General features: G+C 38.3%; 1 non-coding gene across 1 annotated transcript in view; it reads right to left on the bottom strand.

Annotated features, from left to right (window-relative positions):
* Positions 1 to 70, bottom strand: part of LOC143364547 (small subunit ribosomal RNA) — a 1,919-nt gene extending 1,849 nt beyond the window's left edge. The window contains exon 1 of the ribosomal RNA XR_013084174.1: positions 1 to 70. This exon is cut by the window's left edge and continues 1,849 nt beyond it. This is a non-coding gene — a ribosomal RNA (small subunit ribosomal RNA).
* Between the last annotated feature and the right edge of the window lie 14,930 nt (positions 71 to 15,000).

The raw sequence follows: 15,000 nt of genomic DNA, 5'->3' as shown, positions 1-15,000 counted from the left end.
GCATGTACTGAGACATGCATGGCTTAATCTTTGAGACAAGCATATGACTACTGGCAGGATCAACCAGGGAGCTTCGACAATTTTTCGAATGTCTTCGCCGCCAGCTCTCTTCGAGACAGGTCGACGACACTTTTTCTTCCAATCATATATATATTTTATACTCGTGCAAATTCTCAGAGAACCTTTTGCACGAGATACATATATCTTCTCTTCTCTATAAATATTCAACCTCGAACAAATTCCTTTTCAAATATACCTCCTCCTCCTCTGCGTTCTCGGTTTCTCAATTTTATACGTATATCTTGAACAAGACTTTCTTATAAATATCTTATCTTGTTCAGATATTTTACTTGTTTCAACTTTCTTATAAATATCTTATTGAAACAAGTTTCATACATTCGTTTCATATAATAACATGGTTTGCCTAATCGTGGAGGCGCGTATAGTTCCAAACATGGATCGCGGAAGCACGTAACCACTGCGCTGGACAAAATCGACACAAGTGCCGAGGAAGCGCGGACAGGACGCATGCTGGACTGCGAGAAACCGTGTTCTTCTGCTCGCGCTGGGCATAAACGAAATAGGACACCTCTATTATTTAACGAATTTTTCTCTTTATTCTGTCTTTAAAAGACAGAATTTTTTTTCTCTTTAACTCTATTTTCTCTTTTTCATACCTTAGTCGCTCGGACATAAGAGTTGATGCTCAGTTAGTACGAGTAAACACAAAAGTGAATACAAGTCACCAACCTCCACTAAGGGAAGGCTCGCCACATAAGGGCCATTCGGTCTAGGACACCGACCCGTGGCAATGCTGTGTAGAGAATAATTCGATACGAAGCACGGTACGAAACAGTCAAGACCGAAGTCTCGAGGCGCCCATGACTGCTTCTCGACCGAGATCGTAGAATAGCCACAGACGCGCGCTGCACCGACCGACTCGACCGAACCGTCGACTCTCTTATAGATACCGAACGGCCGGCCGGGACGCCGGCGCCGCGCGGTCAATAGCACGCGCGCTTATGGCCTCAAACCGCCGCGGCAACAGACCTCCCGGCGGGGCTGTTGGAACTTAGAGCGAAAAAAGTATAAAAATTTTTTTCACAAAATATAATAAATTTTAACATTTCTATATTATTTTACACAAAATAACCAACTTTTCATAATTCACCGAACTTTGAAAATTTTTCTAAGTCCCACAAATAAGAGGAAAATTTTTAAGTATCGGTCCTAGACGATTTTCGACGTGATATCACTGTAATATAGACGATTTCTAGCAATATATATCATAACACCAAACTCGCTACAATTATTATTTATCGAGTTATTAGCAAATAATGGACGGATGTGCTACTCCGTCGACAAAACTCTGGAAATTTTTCTAAGTCCCACCGCTAAGAGGAAACTTTTTCCGTATCGGTCCTAGACGATTTTCGACGTGATATCACTGTAATATAGACGGTTTCTAACAATATATATCATAACACCAAACTCGCTACAATTATTATTTATCGAGTTATTAGCAAATAATGGACGGATGTGCTACTCCGTCGGACGTTCGACGAAAATTTTTCTAAGTCCCACCGCCAAGAGGAAACTTTTTCCCTATCGGTCCTAGACGATTTTCGACGTGATATCACTGTAATATAGACGGTTTCTAACAATATATATCATAACACCAAACTCGCTACAATTATTATTCATCGAGTTATTAGCAAATAATGGACGGATGTGCTACTCCGTCGACAAAACTCTGGAAATTTTTCTAAGTCCCACCGCTAAGAGGAAACTTTTTCCGTATCGGTCCTAGACGATTTTCGACGTGATATCACTGTAATATAGACGGTTTCTAACAATATATATCATAACACCAAACTCGCTACAATTATTATTTATCGAGTTATTAGCAAATAATGGACGGATGTGCTACTCCGTCGGACGTTCGACGAAAATTTTTCTAAGTCCCACCGCCAAGAGGAAACTTTTTCCCTATCGGTCCTAGACGATTTTCGACGTGATATCACTGTAATATAGACGGTTTCTAACAATATATATCATAACACCAAACTCGCTACAATTATTATTCATCGAGTTATTAGCAAATAATGGACGGATGTGCTACTCCGTCGGACGTTCGACGAAAATTTTTCTAAGTCCCACCGCCAAGAGGAAACTTTTTCCCTATCGGTCCTAGACGATTTTCGACGTGATATCACTGTAATATAGACGGTTTCTAACAATATATATCATAACACCAAACTCGCTACAATTATTATTCATCGAGTTATTAGCAAATAATGGACGGATGTGCTACTCCGTCGACAAAACTCTGGAAATTTTTCTAAGTCCCACCGCTAAGAGGAAACTTTTTCCGTATCGGTCCTAGACGATTTTCGACGTGATATCACTGTAATATAGACGGTTTCTAACAATATATATCATAACACCAAACTCGCTACAATTATTATTTATCGAGTTATTAGCAAATAATGGACGGATGTGCTACTCCGTCGGACGTTCGACGAAAATTTTTCTAAGTCCCACCGCCAAGAGGAAACTTTTTCCCTATCGGTCCTAGACGATTTTCGACGTGATATCACTGTAATATAGACGGTTTCTAACAATATATATCATAACACCAAACTCGCTACAATTATTATTCATCGAGTTATTAGCAAATAATGGACGGATGTGCTACTCCGTCGGACGTTCGACGAAAATTTTTCTAAGTCCCACCGCCAAGAGGAAACTTTTTCCCTATCGGTCCTAGACGATTTTCGACGTGATATCACTGTAATATAGACGGTTTCTAACAATATATATCATAACACCAAACTCGCTACAATTATTATTCATCGAGTTATTAGCAAATAATGGACGGATGTGCTACTCCGTCGACAAAACTCTGGAAATTTTTCTAAGTCCCACCGCTAAGAGGAAACTTTTTCCGTATCGGTCCTAGACGATTTTCGACGTGATATCACTGTAATATAGACGGTTTCTAACAATATATATCATAACACCAAACTCGCTACAATTATTATTTATCGAGTTATTAGCAAATAATGGACGGATGTGCTACTCCGTCGGACGTTCGACGAAAATTTTTCTAAGTCCCACCGCCAAGAGGAAACTTTTTCCCTATCGGTCCTAGACGATTTTCGACGTGATATCACTGTAATATAGACGGTTTCTAACAATATATATCATAACACCAAACTCGCTACAATTATTATTTATCGAGTTATTAGCAAATAATGGACGGATGTGCTACTCCGTCGACAAAACTCTGGAAATTTTTCTAAGTCCCACCGCCAAGAGGAAACTTTTTCCGTATCGGTCCTAGACGATTTTCGACGTGATATCACTGTAATATAGACGGTTTCTAACAATATATATCATAACACCAAACTCGCTACAATTATTATTTATCGAGTTATTAGCAAATAATGGACGGATGTGCTACTCCGTCGGACGTTCGACGAAAATTTTTCTAAGTCCCACCGCCAAGAGGAAACTTTTTCCGTATCGGTCCTAGACGATTTTCGACGTGATATCACTGTAATATAGACGGTTTCTAACAATATATATCATAACACCAAACTCGCTACAATTATTATTTATCGAGTTATTAGCAAATAATGGACGGATGTGCTACTCCGTCGGACGTTCGACGAAAATTTTTCTAAGTCCCACCGCCAAGAGGAAACTTTTTCCCTATCGGTCCTAGACGATTTTCGACGTGATATCACTGTAATATAGACGGTTTCTAACAATATATATCATAACACCAAACTCGCTACAATTATTATTCATCGAGTTATTAGCAAATAATGGACGGATGTGCTACTCCGTCGACAAAACTCTGGAAATTTTTCTAAGTCCCACCGCTAAGAGGAAACTTTTTCCGTATCGGTCCTAGACGATTTTCGACGTGATATCACTGTAATATAGACGGTTTCTAACAATATATATCATAACACCAAACTCGCTACAATTATTATTTATCGAGTTATTAGCAAATAATGGACGGATGTGCTACTCCGTCGGACGTTCGACGAAAATTTTTCTAAGTCCCACCGCCAAGAGGAAACTTTTTCCCTATCGGTCCTAGACGATTTTCGACGTGATATCACTGTAATATAGACGGTTTCTAACAATATATATCATAACACCAAACTCGCTACAATTATTATTCATCGAGTTATTAGCAAATAATGGACGGATGTGCTACTCCGTCGGACGTTCGACGAAAATTTTTCTAAGTCCCACCGCCAAGAGGAAACTTTTTCCCTATCGGTCCTAGACGATTTTCGACGTGATATCACTGTAATATAGACGGTTTCTAACAATATATATCATAACACCAAACTCGCTACAATTATTATTCATCGAGTTATTAGCAAATAATGGACGGATGTGCTACTCCGTCGACAAAACTCTGGAAATTTTTCTAAGTCCCACCGCTAAGAGGAAACTTTTTCCGTATCGGTCCTAGACGATTTTCGACGTGATATCACTGTAATATAGACGGTTTCTAACAATATATATCATAACACCAAACTCGCTACAATTATTATTTATCGAGTTATTAGCAAATAATGGACGGATGTGCTACTCCGTCGGACGTTCGACGAAAATTTTTCTAAGTCCCACCGCCAAGAGGAAACTTTTTCCCTATCGGTCCTAGACGATTTTCGACGTGATATCACTGTAATATAGACGGTTTCTAACAATATATATCATAACACCAAACTCGCTACAATTATTATTTATCGAGTTATTAGCAAATAATGGACGGATGTGCTACTCCGTCGACAAAACTCTGGAAATTTTTCTAAGTCCCACCGCCAAGAGGAAACTTTTTCCGTATCGGTCCTAGACGATTTTCGACGTGATATCACTGTAATATAGACGGTTTCTAACAATATATATCATAACACCAAACTCGCTACAATTATTATTTATCGAGTTATTAGCAAATAATGGACGGATGTGCTACTCCGTCGGACGTTCGACGAAAATTTTTCTAAGTCCCACCGCCAAGAGGAAACTTTTTCCGTATCGGTCCTAGACGATTTTCGACGTGATATCACTGTAATATAGACGGTTTCTAACAATATATATCATAACACCAAACTCGCTACAATTATTATTTATCGAGTTATTAGCAAATAATGGACGGATGTGCTACTCCGTCGACAAAACTCTGGAAATTTTTCTAAGTCCCACCGCTAAGAGGAAACTTTTTCCGTATCGGTCCTAGACGATTTTCGACGTGATATCACTGTAATATAGACGGTTTCTAACAATATATATCATAACACCAAACTCGCTACAATTATTATTTATCGAGTTATTAGCAAATAATGGACGGATGTGCTACTCCGTCGGACGTTCGACGAAAATTTTTCTAAGTCCCACCGCTAAGAGGAAACTTTTTCCGTATCGGTCCTAGACGATTTTCGACGTGATATCACTGTAATATAGACGGTTTCTAACAATATGTATCATAACACCAAACTCGCTACAATTATTATTTATCGAGTTATTAGCAAATAATGGACGGATGTGCTACTCCGTCGACAAAACTCTGGAAATTTTTCTAAGTCCCACCGCTAAGAGGAAACTTTTTCCGTATCGGTCCTAGACGATTTTCGACGTGATATCACTGTAATATAGACGGTTTCTAACAATATATATCATAACACCAAACTCGCTACAATTATTATTTATCGAGTTATTAGCAAATAATGGACGGATGTGCTACTCCGTCGGACGTTCGACGAAAATTTTTCTAAGTCCCACCGCTAAGAGGAAACTTTTTCCGTATCGGTCCTAGACGATTTTCGACGTGATATCACTGTAATATAGACGGTTTCTAACAATATGTATCATAACACCAAACTCGCTACAATTATTATTTATCGAGTTATTAGCAAATAATGGACGGATGTGCTACTCCGTCGACAAAACTCTGGAAATTTTTCTAAGTCCCACCGCCAAGAGGAAACTTTTTCCCTATCGGTCCTAGACGATTTTCGACGTGATATCACTGTAATATAGACGGTTTCTAACAATATATATCATAACACCAAACTCGCTACAATTATTATTTATCGAGTTATTAGCAAATAATGGACGGATGTGCTACTCCGTCGGACGTTCGACGAAAATTTTTCTAAGTCCCACCGCTAAGAGGAAACTTTTTCCCTATCGGTCCTAGACGATTTTCGACGTGATATCACTGTAATATAGACGGTTTCTAACAATATATATCATAACACCAAACTCGCTACAATTATTATTTATCGAGTTATTAGCAAATAATGGACGGATGTGCTACTCCGTCGGACGTTCGACGAAAATTTTTCCAAGTCCCACCGCCAAGAGGAAACTTTTTCCCTATCGGTCCTAGACGATTTTCGACGTGATATCACTGTAATATAGACGGTTTCTAACAATATGTATCATAACACCAAACTCGCTACAATTATTATTTATCGAGTTATTAGCAAATAATGGACGGATGTGCTACTTCGTCGGACGTTCGACGAAAATTTTTCTAAGTCCCACCGCCAAGAGGAAACTTTTTCCCTATCGGTCCTAGACGATTTTCGACGTGATATCACTGTAATATAGACGGTTTCTAACAATATATATCATAACACCAAACTCGCTACAATTATTATTTATCGAGTTATTAGCAAATAATGGACGGATGTGCTACTCCGTCGACAAAACTCTGGAAATTTTTCTAAGTCCCACCGCTAAGAGGAAACTTTTTCCGTATCGGTCCTAGACGATTTTCGACGTGATATCACTGTAATATAGACGGTTTCTAACAATATATATCATAACACCAAACTCGCTACAATTATTATTTATCGAGTTATTAGCAAATAATGGACGGATGTGCTACTCCGTCGGACGTTCGACGAAAATTTTTCTAAGTCCCACCGCCAAGAGGAAACTTTTTCCCTATCGGTCCTAGACGATTTTCGACGTGATATCACTGTAATATAGACGGTTTCTAACAATATATATCATAACACCAAACTCGCTACAATTATTATTTATCGAGTTATTAGCAAATAATGGACGGATGTGCTACTCCGTCGACAAAACTCTGGAAATTTTTCTAAGTCCCACCGCCAAGAGGAAACTTTTTCCCTATCGGTCCTAGACGATTTTCGACGTGATATCACTGTAATATAGACGGTTTCTAACAATATATATCATAACACCAAACTCGCTACAATTATTATTTATCGAGTTATTAGCAAATAATGGACGGATGTGCTACTCCGTCGACAAAACTCTGGAAATTTTTCTAAGTCCCACCGCCAAGAGGAAACTTTTTCCGTATCGGTCCTAGACGATTTTCGACGTGATATCACTGTAATATAGACGGTTTCTAACAATATATATCATAACACCAAACTCGCTACAATTATTATTTATCGAGTTATTAGCAAATAATGGACGGATGTGCTACTCCGTCGGACGTTCGACGAAAATTTTTCTAAGTCCCACCGCCAAGAGGAAACTTTTTCCCTATCGGTCCTAGACGATTTTCGACGTGATATCACTGTAATATAGACGGTTTCTAACAATATATATCATAACACCAAACTCGCTACAATTATTATTTATCGAGTTATTAGCAAATAATGGACGGATGTGCTACTCCGTCGACAAAACTCTGGAAATTTTTCTAAGTCCCACCGCCAAGAGGAAACTTTTTCCCTATCGGTCCTAGACGATTTTCGACGTGATATCACTGTAATATAGACGGTTTCTAACAATATATATCATAACACCAAACTCGCTACAATTATTATTTATCGAGTTATTAGCAAATAATGGACGGATGTGCTACTCCGTCGACAAAACTCTGGAAATTTTTCTAAGTCCCACCGCCAAGAGGAAACTTTTTCCCTATCGGTCCTAGACGATTTTCGACGTGATATCACTGTAATATAGACGGTTTCTAACAATATATATCATAACACCAAACTCGCTACAATTATTATTTATCGAGTTATTAGCAAATAATGGACGGATGTGCTACTCCGTCGACAAAACTCTGGAAATTTTTCTAAGTCCCACCGCTAAGAGGAAACTTTTTCCGTATCGGTCCTAGACGATTTTCGACGTGATATCACCGTAATATAGACGGTTTCTAACAATATATATCATAACACCAAACTCGCTACAATTATTATTTATCGAGTTATTAGCAAATAATGGACGGATGTGCTACTCCGTCGACAAAACTCTGGAAATTTTTCTAAGTCCCACCGCCAAGAGGAAACTTTTTCCGTATCGGTCCTAGACGATTTTCGACGTGATATCACTGTAATATAGACGGTTTCTAACAATATATATCATAACACCAAACTCGCTACAATTATTATTTATCGAGTTATTAGCAAATAATGGACGGATGTGCTACTCCGTCGGACGTTCGACGAAAATTTTTCCAAGTCCCACCGCCAAGAGGAAACTTTTTCCCTATCGGTCCTAGACGATTTTCGACGTGATATCACTGTAATATAGACGGTTTCTAACAATATGTATCATAACACCAAACTCGCTACAATTATTATTTATCGAGTTATTAGCAAATAATGGACGGATGTGCTACTTCGTCGGACGTTCGACGAAAATTTTTCTAAGTCCCACCGCCAAGAGGAAACTTTTTCCCTATCGGTCCTAGACGATTTTCGACGTGATATCACTGTAATATAGACGGTTTCTAACAATATATATCATAACACCAAACTCGCTACAATTATTATTTATCGAGTTATTAGCAAATAATGGACGGATGTGCTACTCCGTCGACAAAACTCTGGAAATTTTTCTAAGTCCCACCGCCAAGAGGAAACTTTTTCCGTATCGGTCCTAGACGATTTTCGACGTGATATCACTGTAATATAGACGGTTTCTAACAATATATATCATAACACCAAACTCGCTACAATTATTATTTATCGAGTTATTAGCAAATAATGGACGGATGTGCTACTCCGTCGGACGTTCGACGAAAATTTTTCTAAGTCCCACCGCCAAGAGGAAACTTTTTCCGTATCGGTCCTAGACGATTTTCGACGTGATATCACTGTAATATAGACGGTTTCTAACAATATATATCATAACACCAAACTCGCTACAATTATTATTTATCGAGTTATTAGCAAATAATGGACGGATGTGCTACTCCGTCGGACGTTCGACGAAAATTTTTCTAAGTCCCACCGCCAAGAGGAAACTTTTTCCCTATCGGTCCTAGACGATTTTCGACGTGATATCACTGTAATATAGACGGTTTCTAACAATATATATCATAACACCAAACTCGCTACAATTATTATTTATCGAGTTATTAGCAAATAATGGACGGATGTGCTACTCCGTCGACAAAACTCTGGAAATTTTTCTAAGTCCCACCGCTAAGAGGAAACTTTTTCCGTATCGGTCCTAGACGATTTTCGACGTGATATCACTGTAATATAGACGGTTTCTAACAATATATATCATAACACCAAACTCGCTACAATTATTATTTATCGAGTTATTAGCAAATAATGGACGGATGTGCTACTCCGTCGGACGTTCGACGAAAATTTTTCTAAGTCCCACCGCTAAGAGGAAACTTTTTCCGTATCGGTCCTAGACGATTTTCGACGTGATATCACTGTAATATAGACGGTTTCTAACAATATGTATCATAACACCAAACTCGCTACAATTATTATTTATCGAGTTATTAGCAAATAATGGACGGATGTGCTACTCCGTCGACAAAACTCTGGAAATTTTTCTAAGTCCCACCGCTAAGAGGAAACTTTTTCCGTATCGGTCCTAGACGATTTTCGACGTGATATCACTGTAATATAGACGGTTTCTAACAATATATATCATAACACCAAACTCGCTACAATTATTATTTATCGAGTTATTAGCAAATAATGGACGGATGTGCTACTCCGTCGGACGTTCGACGAAAATTTTTCTAAGTCCCACCGCTAAGAGGAAACTTTTTCCGTATCGGTCCTAGACGATTTTCGACGTGATATCACTGTAATATAGACGGTTTCTAACAATATGTATCATAACACCAAACTCGCTACAATTATTATTTATCGAGTTATTAGCAAATAATGGACGGATGTGCTACTCCGTCGACAAAACTCTGGAAATTTTTCTAAGTCCCACCGCCAAGAGGAAACTTTTTCCCTATCGGTCCTAGACGATTTTCGACGTGATATCACTGTAATATAGACGGTTTCTAACAATATATATCATAACACCAAACTCGCTACAATTATTATTTATCGAGTTATTAGCAAATAATGGACGGATGTGCTACTCCGTCGGACGTTCGACGAAAATTTTTCTAAGTCCCACCGCTAAGAGGAAACTTTTTCCCTATCGGTCCTAGACGATTTTCGACGTGATATCACTGTAATATAGACGGTTTCTAACAATATATATCATAACACCAAACTCGCTACAATTATTATTTATCGAGTTATTAGCAAATAATGGACGGATGTGCTACTCCGTCGGACGTTCGACGAAAATTTTTCCAAGTCCCACCGCCAAGAGGAAACTTTTTCCCTATCGGTCCTAGACGATTTTCGACGTGATATCACTGTAATATAGACGGTTTCTAACAATATGTATCATAACACCAAACTCGCTACAATTATTATTTATCGAGTTATTAGCAAATAATGGACGGATGTGCTACTTCGTCGGACGTTCGACGAAAATTTTTCTAAGTCCCACCGCCAAGAGGAAACTTTTTCCCTATCGGTCCTAGACGATTTTCGACGTGATATCACTGTAATATAGACGGTTTCTAACAATATATATCATAACACCAAACTCGCTACAATTATTATTTATCGAGTTATTAGCAAATAATGGACGGATGTGCTACTCCGTCGACAAAACTCTGGAAATTTTTCTAAGTCCCACCGCTAAGAGGAAACTTTTTCCGTATCGGTCCTAGACGATTTTCGACGTGATATCACTGTAATATAGACGGTTTCTAACAATATATATCATAACACCAAACTCGCTACAATTATTATTTATCGAGTTATTAGCAAATAATGGACGGATGTGCTACTCCGTCGGACGTTCGACGAAAATTTTTCTAAGTCCCACCGCCAAGAGGAAACTTTTTCCCTATCGGTCCTAGACGATTTTCGACGTGATATCACTGTAATATAGACGGTTTCTAACAATATATATCATAACACCAAACTCGCTACAATTATTATTTATCGAGTTATTAGCAAATAATGGACGGATGTGCTACTCCGTCGACAAAACTCTGGAAATTTTTCTAAGTCCCACCGCCAAGAGGAAACTTTTTCCCTATCGGTCCTAGACGATTTTCGACGTGATATCACTGTAATATAGACGGTTTCTAACAATATATATCATAACACCAAACTCGCTACAATTATTATTTATCGAGTTATTAGCAAATAATGGACGGATGTGCTACTCCGTCGACAAAACTCTGGAAATTTTTCTAAGTCCCACCGCCAAGAGGAAACTTTTTCCCTATCGGTCCTAGACGATTTTCGACGTGATATCACTGTAATATAGACGGTTTCTAACAATATATATCATAACACCAAACTCGCTACAATTATTATTTATCGAGTTATTAGCAAATAATGGACGGATGTGCTACTCCGTCGACAAAACTCTGGAAATTTTTCTAAGTCCCACCGCTAAGAGGAAACTTTTTCCGTATCGGTCCTAGACGATTTTCGACGTGATATCACTGTAATATAGACGGTTTCTAACAATATATATCATAACACCAAACTCGCTACAATTATTATTTATCGAGTTATTAGCAAATAATGGACGGATGTGCTACTCCGTCGGACGTTCGACGAAAATTTTTCTAAGTCCCACCGCCAAGAGGAAACTTTTTCCCTATCGGTCCTAGACGATTTTCGACGTGATATCACTGTAATATAGACGGTTTCTAACAATATATATCATAACACCAAACTCGCTACAATTATTATTTATCGAGTTATTAGCAAATAATGGACGGATGTGCTACTCCGTCGACAAAACTCTGGAAATTTTTCTAAGTCCCACCGCCAAGAGGAAACTTTTTCCCTATCGGTCCTAGACGATTTTCGACGTGATATCACTGTAATATAGACGGTTTCTAACAATATATATCATAACACCAAACTCGCTACAATTATTATTTATCGAGTTATTAGCAAATAATGGACGGATGTGCTACTCCGTCGACAAAACTCTGGAAATTTTTCTAAGTCCCACCGCTAAGAGGAAACTTTTTCCGTATCGGTCCTAGACGATTTTCGACGTGATATCACTGTAATATAGACGGTTTCTAACAATATATATCATAACACCAAACTCGCTACAATTATTATTTATCGAGTTATTAGCAAATAATGGACGGATGTGCTACTCCGTCGGACGTTCGACGAAAATTTTTCTAAGTCCCACCGCCAAGAGGAAACTTTTTCCGTATCGGTCCTAGACGATTTTCGACGTGATATCACTGTAATATAGACGGTTTCTAACAATATATATCATAACACCAAACTCGCTACAATTATTATTTATCGAGTTATTAGCAAATAATGGACGGATGTGCTACTCCGTCGGACGTTCGACGAAAATTTTTCTAAGTCCCACCGCCAAGAGGAAACTTTTTCCCTATCGGTCCTAGACGATTTTCGACGTGATATCACTGTAATATAGACGGTTTCTAACAATATATATCATAACACCAAACTCGCTACAATTATTATTTATCGAGTTATTAGCAAATAATGGACGGATGTGCTACTCCGTCGACAAAACTCTGGAAATTTTTCTAAGTCCCACCGCCAAGAGGAAACTTTTTCCCTATCGGTCCTAGACGATTTTCGACGTGATATCACTGTAATATAGACGGTTTCTAACAATATATATCATAACACCAAACTCGCTACAATTATTATTTATCGAGTTATTAGCAAATAATGGACGGATGTGCTACTCCGTCGACAAAACTCTGGAAATTTTTCTAAGTCCCACCGCTAAGAGGAAACTTTTTCCGTATCGGTCCTAGACGATTTTCGACGTGATATCACTGTAATATAGACGGTTTCTAACAATATATATCATAACACCAAACTCGCTACAATTATTATTTATCGAGTTATTAGCAAATAATGGACGGATGTGCTACTCCGTCGACAAAACTCTGGAAATTTTTCTAAGTCCCACCGCCAAGAGGAAACTTTTTCCCTATCGGTCCTAGACGATTTTCGACGTGATATCACTGTAATATAGACGGTTTCTAACAATATATATCATAACACCAAACTCGCTACAATTATTATTTATCGAGTTATTAGCAAATAATGGACGGATGTGCTACTCCGTCGGACGTTCGACGAAAATTTTTCTAAGTCCCACCGCCAAGAGGAAACTTTTTCCCTATCGGTCCTAGACGATTTTCGACGTGATATCACTGTAATATAGACGGTTTCTAACAATATATATCATAACACCAAACTCGCTACAATTATTATTTATCGAGTTATTAGCAAATAATGGACGGATGTGCTACTCCGTCGGACGTTCGACGAAAATTTTTCTAAGTCCCACCGCCAAGAGGAAACTTTTTCCGTATCGGTCCTAGACGATTTTCGACGTGATATCACTGTAATATAGACGGTTTCTAACAATATATATCATAACACCAAACTCGCTACAATTATTATTTATCGAGTTATTAGCAAATAATGGACGGATGTGCTACTCCGTCGGACGTTCGACGAAAATTTTTCTAAGTCCCACCGCTAAGAGGAAACTTTTTCCGTATCGGTCCTAGACGATTTTCGACGTGATATCACTGTAATATAGACGGTTTCTAACAATATGTATCATAACACCAAACTCGCTACAATTATTATTTATCGAGTTATTAGCAAATAATGGACGGATGTGCTACTCCGTCGACAAAACTCTGGAAATTTTTCTAAGTCCCACCGCTAAGAGGAAACTTTTTCCGTATCGGTCCTAGACGATTTTCGACGTGATATCACTGTAATATAGACGGTTTCTAACAATATATATCATAACACCAAACTCGCTACAATTATTATTTATCGAGTTATTAGCAAATAATGGACGGATGTGCTACTCCGTCGGACGTTCGACGAAAATTTTTCTAAGTCCCACCGCTAAGAGGAAACTTTTTCCGTATCGGTCCTAGACGATTTTCGACGTGATATCACTGTAATATAGACGGTTTCTAACAATATGTATCATAACACCAAACTCGCTACAATTATTATTTATCGAGTTATTAGCAAATAATGGACGGATGTGCTACTCCGTCGACAAAACTCTGGAAATTTTTCTAAGTCCCACCGCCAAGAGGAAACTTTTTCCCTATCGGTCCTAGACGATTTTCGACGTGATATCACTGTAATATAGACGGTTTCTAACAATATATATCATAACACCAAACTCGCTACAATTATTATTTATCGAGTTATTAGCAAATAATGGACGGATGTGCTACTCCGTCGACGTTCGACGAAAATTTTTCTAAGTCCCACCGCTAAGAGGAAACTTTTTCCCTATCGGTCCTAGACGATTTTCGACGTGATATCACTGTAATATAGACGGTTTCTAACAATATATATCATAACACCAAACTCGCTACAATTATTATTTATCGAGTTATTAGCAAATAATGGACGGATGTGCTACTCCGTCGACAAAACTCTGGAAATTTTTCTAAGTCCCACCGCTAAGAGGAAACTTTTTCCGTATCGGTCCTAGACGATTTTCGACGTGATATCACTGTAATATAGACGGTTTCTAACAATATATATCATAACACCAAACTCGCTACAATTATTATTTATCGAGTTATTAGCAAATAATGGACGGATGTGCTACTCCGTCGGACGTTCG

Source organism: Halictus rubicundus, unplaced genomic scaffold, assembly GCF_050948215.1.
Source record: "Halictus rubicundus isolate RS-2024b unplaced genomic scaffold, iyHalRubi1_principal scaffold0684, whole genome shotgun sequence".
Lineage (NCBI taxonomy): Eukaryota > Metazoa > Arthropoda > Insecta > Hymenoptera > Halictidae > Halictus > Halictus rubicundus.
The sequence above is the reverse complement of the archived record's forward strand: the minus strand, read 5'-3'. Positions and strand labels throughout refer to the sequence as shown.